Source organism: Aotus nancymaae, unplaced genomic scaffold, assembly GCF_030222135.1.
Source record: "Aotus nancymaae isolate 86718 unplaced genomic scaffold, 86718_ANA_hifiasm-v0.15.2.pri h1tg000016l, whole genome shotgun sequence".
In the NCBI taxonomy this organism is placed as follows: domain Eukaryota; kingdom Metazoa; phylum Chordata; class Mammalia; order Primates; family Aotidae; genus Aotus; species Aotus nancymaae.
Window position 1 is genome coordinate 64,344,545 of NW_026988428.1, and position 8,058 is coordinate 64,352,602.

The following is an 8,058-nucleotide window of genomic DNA, read 5'->3' on the forward strand; positions in this document are numbered from 1 at the left end:
ATTAGCTGGGCATGGTGGCGTGTGCCTGTAATCCCAGCTACTCAGGAGGCTGAGGCAGGAGAATTGCCTGAACCCAGGAGGCGGAAGTTGCGGTGAGCCGAGATCGCGCCATTGCACTCCAGCCTGGGTAACGAGCGAAACTCCGTCTCAAAAATAGAAAAAAAAAAAAAGAAAAAAAGAAATCTTGAGCCTGGAAAAGCCTCTGAAAACAAACAAACAAACAAATAAATAAATAAATACATATAAATAAATAGAAATCTAATGTGATAATCTTTTTCTATTATTTGAAAAGCTTATCCTATTATTTGTTACTGCCTATATAATTAGATTTTTTTTCCTATCATTCTATTATCTGCTGTCTATACTGATTTTTCTTTTCATCTCAAACTTTTTTTCTACTCTTTTAAAGGTAGTTGGTTGTGTGGTGCATGCCTGTAATTTTAGCTACGTGAGAGACTTAGGTGGGATGATCACTTGAGCCCAGAAATTCAAGTCCAGCCTTGCTTGGCAACATACGTAGCAAGATCCCATTTCTTTAAAAAAAAAAAAAAAAAAAAAAAAAAAAAAGCTGTTATTTTTTGTTATTTTGTTTTGTTTTTTTCGGGATGAAGTCTCGCTCTGTTGCTTAGGCTGAAGTGCAGTGGCGATATCTCGGCTCACTGCAACCTCTGCCTCCCAGGGTCAAGCAATTCCCCTGCCTCAGCCTCCTGAGTAGCTGGGATTACAGGCGAGAGACACCATACCCGGCTAATTTTTGTATTTTTAGTAGAGATGGGATTTCACCACATTGGTCAGGCTGGTCCTTGAACTCCTGATCTCGTGATCCGCCCACCTTGGCCTCCCAAAGTGCTGAGATTACAGGCGTGAGCCACCGATTCCCCCCTAAAAGAGTTGTTAATCTTTCCTTTCTTTCTTTCTTTTTGAGACAGAGTTTTGCTCTATTTGCCCAGGCTGGAATGCAATGCTCACTGCAACCTCCACCTCCCCGGTTCAAGCGATTCTCCTGCCTCAGCCTCCTGAGTTGCTGGGACTACAGGCACATACCACGATGCCTGGCTAATTTTTGTATTTTTAGTAGAGATGGGGGTTTCACCATGTTGGTCAGGGTGGTCTTGAACTCCTGACCTCCACTGATCCACCCACCTCAGCCTCCCAAAGTGCTGGGATTACCAGCATGAGCCACTGCACCCAGCCTGTTTATCCATTTATTTATTGGTAGATGGATGAGTTGTTTCCAATTATTGTGAAGAATTCTTCAATGAACACTTTTGTGTGGTCATATGTGTATTAGTCAGAGTTCTCTAGAGGAACAGAACTAGATAGATAGAATAGATGTATGTATAAAGGGGAGTTTATTTATTTATTTATTTTTTTTTTTTTTGAGACGGAGTTTCACTCTTGTTACCCAGGCTGGAGTGCAATGGCGCGATCTCGGCTCACCGCAACCTCCGCCTCCTGGGTTCAGGCAATTCTCCTGCCTCAGCCTCCTGAGTAGCTGGGATTACAGGCACGCACCACCATGCCCAGCTAATTTTTTGTATTTTTAGTAGAGACGGGGTTTCACCACGTTGACCAGGATGGTCTCGATCTCTTGACCTCGTGATCCACCCACCTCGGCCTCCCAAAGTGCTGGGATTACAGGCGTGAGCCACCGCGCCCGGCTGGGGAGTTTATTTATTTATTTTTATTTTTAAATTATTATTTTTTGAGACGGAGTCTGGCTCTGTCGCCCAGGCTGGAGTACAGTGCAACTCTCCGCCTTCACGGGTTGAAGAGATTTTCCCGCCTCAGCCTCCGGAATAGCTGGGATCCTGGCAAATTTTTTGTAGTTTTAGTAGAGATGAGGTTTCACCATGTTAGCCTGGATGGTCTGGATCTCCTGACCTCATAATCTGTCCGCCTGGACCTCCCAAAGTGCTGGGATTACAGGCCTGAGCCACCGCGTCCAGCTTAAAGGGGAGTTTAATTAAGGAGTGTTGAGTCGCACAATCACAGGGTAAGATCCCACAACAGGCGGTCTGCAAGCTGAGGAGCAAAGAAGCCAGTCTGAGTCCCAAAGCTAAAGAACTTGGATTCCGCTTTCCAACTTGGACCCGGCAGAATGGCTCCCGCAAAGAAGGGCGGCGAGAAGAAAAAGCTGTTCTGCCATCAACGAAGTGGTGACCCAAGAATACACCATCAACATTCATAAGGGCATCCACGGAGTGGGCCTCAAGAAGTGTGCCCTTCGGGCCCCTCGGGCACTCAAAGAGATTCGGAAATTTGCCATGAAGGAGGTGGGAACTCCGGATGTGCGCACTGATACCAGGCTCAACAAAGCTGTCTGGGCCAAAGGAATGAGGAACGTCCCATACCGATTCCCTGTGCTGTTGTCCAGAAAACGTAATGAAGATAAAGTTTCACCAAATAAGCTCTGTACTTTGGTTACCTATATACCAGTTACCACTTTCAAAAATCTACAGGGGTAGATTTTTGACAGACAGTCAATGTGGATAAGAATTAATCGCTGATTAGTCAAATACATTAAATAAAGTTATAAACTGCCTTAAAAAAAAAAAAAAAGAACTTGGATTCCAATGTTCCAGGGTGGGAAGCATCCAGCATGGGAGAAAGTCTAGTCTTCACATTCTTCTGTCTGCTTTTATTTTTTATTGATTTATTGATTTATTGATTTTATAAAGATGGGATTTCACCATATTGGTCAGGCTGGTCTCGAACTCCTGACCTCAGGTGATCCGCCCACCTCAGCCTCCCAAAGTGCAGGGATTACAGGCTCAGCCACTGCGCCCATATCTTTTTTTATTTTTTATTTTTTGAGACAGAGCCTCAGCTCTGATGCCCAGGCTGGAGTGCCGTGACATGACCTCCACTCACTGCAATCTCCACCTCCCAGGTTCAAACCATTCTACGGAATAGCTGGGACAACAGGTGCAGGCCACCACACCAGGCTAATTTTTGTATTTCTAGTAGAGACGGGGTTTCACCATGTTGGTCAGGCTGCTCTTGAACTCCTGACCTCAGGTGATCTGCCCAACTCAGCCTCTCAAAATGCTGGGATTACAGGCATGAGCCGTACCTGGCCCTTTCTCTCTTTCTTCTCTCTCTCTCTCTCTTTCTCTCTTTCTTTTTTTCAGAGATGGTGTCTCACTATGTTTCCCAGGCTGGGCTCAAACTCCTGTGCCCAAGTGATTCTCCTGCCTCAGCCTCTCAAGTAGCTGAGATTACAGATGCAAACCTCCACACCTGGTTCAATATTTGACCTTTTGATTTTAATCAAAACGTGGGTGGGGGCCAGGCACAGTGGCTCACACCTGGGATATCCAGCACTTTAGGAGACCAAGGCAGGTAGATTGCTTGAGGCTAGGAGTTCGAGACCAGTCTGTCCAACATGGTAAAACCCCATCTCTACTAAAAATACAAAAATTAGCTGGGTGTGGTGGCATGTGCCTGTAATCCCAGCTTCTTGAGAGGCTTAGGCATGAGAATTGCTTGAACCCAGGAGGCAGAGGTTGCAGAGAGCCAAGATCACAACATTGCACTCCTGCCTGGGTGACAAGGCAAGACTGTGTCTCAAAAAAAAAAAAAGTGGGTAAGAGTGAAATGATATCTCATTGTGGTTTTGATTTGCATTTCCTTGATGGCTAATGATGTCGAACCTATTGTCATTTTTTTTTTTTTTTTCGAGACGGACCTTCGCTCTTGTTACCCAGGCTGGAGTGCAATGGCAGGATCTCAGCTCACCGCAATCTCCGCCTCCTGGGTTCAAGCAATTCTCCTGCCTCAGCCTCCCGAGTAGCTGGGACTACAGGCTCTGCCAACATGCCCAGCAAATTTTTTTTTTTTTTTCGAGACGGACTTTCTCTCTTGTTACCCAGGCTGGAGTGCAATGGCGCGATCTCAGCTCACCGCAACCTCCGCCTCCTGGTTTCAGGCAATTCTCCTGCCTCAGCCTCCTGAGTAGCTGGAATTACAGGCATGCGCCACCATGCCCACCTAATTTTTTGTATTTTTAGTAGAGATAGAGTTTCACCATATTGACCAAGATGGTCTCGATCTCTTGACCTCGTGATCCACTCGCCTCGGCCTCCCAAAGTGCTGGGATTATAGGCGTGAGCCACTGCGCCCAGCCTGTCATGTTCTTATTGGCCACTCTGGTGAAATGTCTATTCAAGTTCTTGCCTTGTTGTAGTTGTTGGGTTGAGTTATTTATTTATTTATTATTTTTGAGACAGAGTCTTGCTCTGTGGCACAGGCTGGAGCACAGTGGCGGGATCTTGGCTCAATGCAACCTATGCCTCCCAGGTTCAAGTGATTCTCCTGCCTCAGCCTCCCAAGTAGCTGGTATTATAGGCACCTGCTACCACACCCAGCTAACTTTTGTATTTCTAACAGAGAACAGGGTCTCACCACGTTGGCCAGGCTGGTCTTGAACTCCTGATCTTGTGATTCACCTGCCTTGGCCTCCCAAAGTGCTGGGATTACAGGCATGAGCCACTGGCGCTGGACCATTTCATTATTATTTCTATTACTGAGTTATAAGAGTTCTTTATATATCCTGGGTACATCTCTTGTCATAGATATGATTTGCAAATCTCATTTGGTGGTTTGTATTTTTACCTTCTTGATAGTCTCCTTTAAAGAATGAAAGTTTTAAATTTTGTAGGTGGGATTACAGAATGGTGCACCAAGTATAAAAAACAGTATAGAGGTCCTTGAAAAATTAAACATAGAACTACCATCTGGATCCAGCAACCCCACCTCTGGACATGCAGTCAAAAGAATTGAAAACAAGCCAGGCACAGTGGCTCATGCCTGTGATCCCAGCACTTTGGGAGGCCAAGGCGGGCGGATCACCTGAGTTCGGGAGTTAGAGACCAGCTTGACTAACATGGAGAAACCCCATCTCTACTAAAAAATACAAAAAATTAGCCTGGCGTGGTGGTGCATGCCTGTAATCCCAGCTATTCAGGGAGCAGAAGAATTACTTGAACCTGGGAAGCGGAGATTGCAGTGAGCTGAGATCACGCCATTGCACTCCAGCTTGGACAACAAGAGTGAAATTCTGTCTCAAAAAAAAAAAAAAAAAAAGAGGTCGGACGCGATCAGGTCTGCTGTGGCGGCCGGAAAGCGGCCGGGCATCAGTTCCTCAGCCCCGGTGCCAGGCTCACCCTGCTAGGCGAGCGGGCAGAGCGTGGCTCATGGTCAGACCCAGCATGGAGCGGTGGGGCGACCGGCTGGCGCTGGTGATGGGAGCCTTAGTGGGCATTGGCGTGGCCACGGCCCAGGCCCTGGTCCAGCAGGGACTGAAGGTGGTGGGCTGCGCCCGCACCATGGGCAACATCGAGGAGCTGGCTGCTGAATGTAAGAGTGCAGGCTACCCCGGGACTTCGATCCCCTACAGATGTGACCTGTCAAATGAGGAGGACATCCTCTCCATGTCCTCGGCTATCCGTTCTCAGCACAGTGGTGTAGACATCTGCATCAACAATGCCGGCTCGGGCCGGCCTGACTCCCTGCTCTCGGGCAGCACCAGCGGTTGGAAAGAGATGCTCAATGTGAACGTGCTGGCCCTCAGCATCTGCACACAGGAAGCCTACCAGTCCCTGAAGGAGTGGAATGTGGACGATGGGCACATCATTAACATCAATAGCATGTCTGGTCACCGAGTGGTCCCCCAGTCTGTGACCCACTTCTATAGTGCCACCAAGTATGCCATCACTGCGCTGACAGAGGGACTGAGGCAAGAGCTTCGGGAGGTCCAGACCCACATCTGAGCCACGTGCATCTCTCCAGGTGTTGTGGAAACACAATTTGCCTTCAGACTCCACGACAAGGACCCTGAGAAGGCAGCTGCCACCTATGAGCACCTGAAGTGTCTCCAACCTGAGGATGTGGCCGAGGCTGTTATCTACATCCTCAGCACCCCCCACACATCCAGATTGGAGACATCCAGATGAGGCCCACGGAGCAGGTGACCTAGTGATGTGGGAGCTCTTCCTTCCCTCCCCACCCCTCATGGCTTGCCTCCTGCCTCTGGATTTTAGGTGTTGATTTCTGGATCACTGGATACCACTTCCTGTTCACACCCCAGCCAGGGGTTAGAATATTTGTCTGAAATTTTTATATCTGCTTGTCAAATTGCTTCTGTTGTAAATGTGAAAAATGGGCTAGGGAAAGGAGGTGGTGTCCCTAATTGTTTTACTTGTTAACTTGTTCTTGGTCCCCCTGGGCTCCTTGGCCTTTTTCTGCTCTCAGTCTCTTCCCTTTGACCTGGGAAAGGGGTTGTGGCCCAAATCCCCCCTATCTTCTTGCACCTCAACCTCTGTGGCTCAGGGCTGGAGTGGCAGAGGGAAGCCCTCACCTTATATCTTCGTGGTTATCCAGGGTTCCAGACTTCCTCCTCTGCCTGTCCCACTGCCCCTTCTCCCCCTTCTCTTCCTCCTTCTCAGCTCTCCAGCCCAATCTTGGCTTCTTGTCCCCTTGTGGGGTCAGCCCTCCACTCTGACTTGGCAGCAGAACACCAGGGCCTGGCCCAGTGAATTTCATGATGATCATTAAAAAAGAAAACTCGCAACCAAAAAAAAAAAAAAAAAAGAATTGAAAATAGAGTTTTGAAGAGACGTTTGCACACCCATATTTGTAGTAGCACTATTTTTTTTTCTTTTGAGACAAAGTCTCACTCTGTAGCCAGGCTGCAGTGCAGTGGTGGGATCTTGGCTCACTGCAGTCTCTGCCTACTGGGTTCAAGCGATTATCCTGCCTCGGCCTCTGGAGTAGCTGAGACTACAGGCGCACACCACCATGACCAGCTAAATTTTTGTATTTTAGTAGAGACAAGGTTTCACCATGTCAGCCAGGATGGTTTGATCTCCTGATCTCATGATCTGCCCACCTCTGCCTCCCAAAGTGCTGGGATTACAGGTGTGAGCCACCGCACCTGGCCTTTTCTTTTCTTTTTTTTTTTTTTTAAGAGAGAGAGTCTCTCTCTGTTACCCACGCTGGAGTGCAGCAGTGTGATCATAGCTCACTGCAGCCTTTAACTACTGCACTCAAGTGACTTCCCACCTCAACCTTCTCAGTAGCTGGGATTTATAGGCCTGAGCCACTGAGCCCATATAGTAGCACTATTCACAATAACCAAGAGGTAGAAGCAACCCCAAAGTCCACTGACACATGACTGGAAAAACAAACTGTGGTATATACATACAATGGAATGTTATTCAGCCTTAAAAAGAAAGATAATCCTGTTACATGTGATAACATGGCTGAACTTCGAGGACATTATGTCAAGTGAAATAAGCTAGTCACAAAAAGGCAAATACTGCATGATTCCACTTAGAGGAGGTATCTAAATTAGTCAAATTTGTAAGATAAAAAAATTGGAAGATCTGGCCAGGCACGGTCGCTCACACCTGTAATCCTAGCACTTTGGGAGGCCTAGGTGGGCAGATCACCTAAGGTCAGGAGTTTGAGACCAGCCTGGCCAACATGGAGAAACCCCATCTCTATATTAAAAAAAAAAAGTTGGAAGATCTGTTTCACAACAGTGTGAATATTTAACACTACTGAACTGTACCCTTTAAAATGGTAGGCTGGGTGCGGTGGCTTATACCTGTAATCCCAGCACTTTGGGAGGCTGAGGCGGGCAGTTCACTTGAGGTCCAGAGTTTGAGACCAGCCTGACTGACATGGTGAAACCCCATCTCTACTAAAAATACAAAATTAGCTGGCATGGTGGTGGGTGCCTGTAATCCCAGCTACTCAGGATACTGAGGCAGGAGAATCACTTGAACCCAGGAGCTGGAGGTTGCAGTGAGCTGGGTTTGTCCCACTGCACTCCAGCCAGGGTGACAGGGCAAGACTCTGTCCCAAAAAAATAAAATAAAATAATTTTATGGAATCAAATGTATCTATTTTTTGTTTAACTTTAACTTTCTTTTTTTGTTTGTTTTTGAGATGGAGTCTTGCTCTGTCACTTGGGCTGGAGTACAATGGTCTTAATCTCTGCTCACTGCAACCTCTGCCTCCTGGATTCAAGTGATTCTCCTGCCTCAGTCT

General features: G+C 47.2%; 2 pseudogenes; both read left to right on the forward strand.

Moving 5' to 3' along the window:
- Window positions 1-1,678: 1,678 nt before the first annotated feature.
- On the forward strand, window positions 1,679-2,503 carry LOC105734052 (large ribosomal subunit protein eL31-like; annotated as a pseudogene).
- Window positions 2,504-5,198: 2,695 nt separating this feature from the next.
- LOC105734051 (dehydrogenase/reductase SDR family member 11-like) lies at window positions 5,199-5,980 on the forward strand (annotated as a pseudogene).
- Window positions 5,981-8,058: the final 2,078 nt, after the last annotated feature.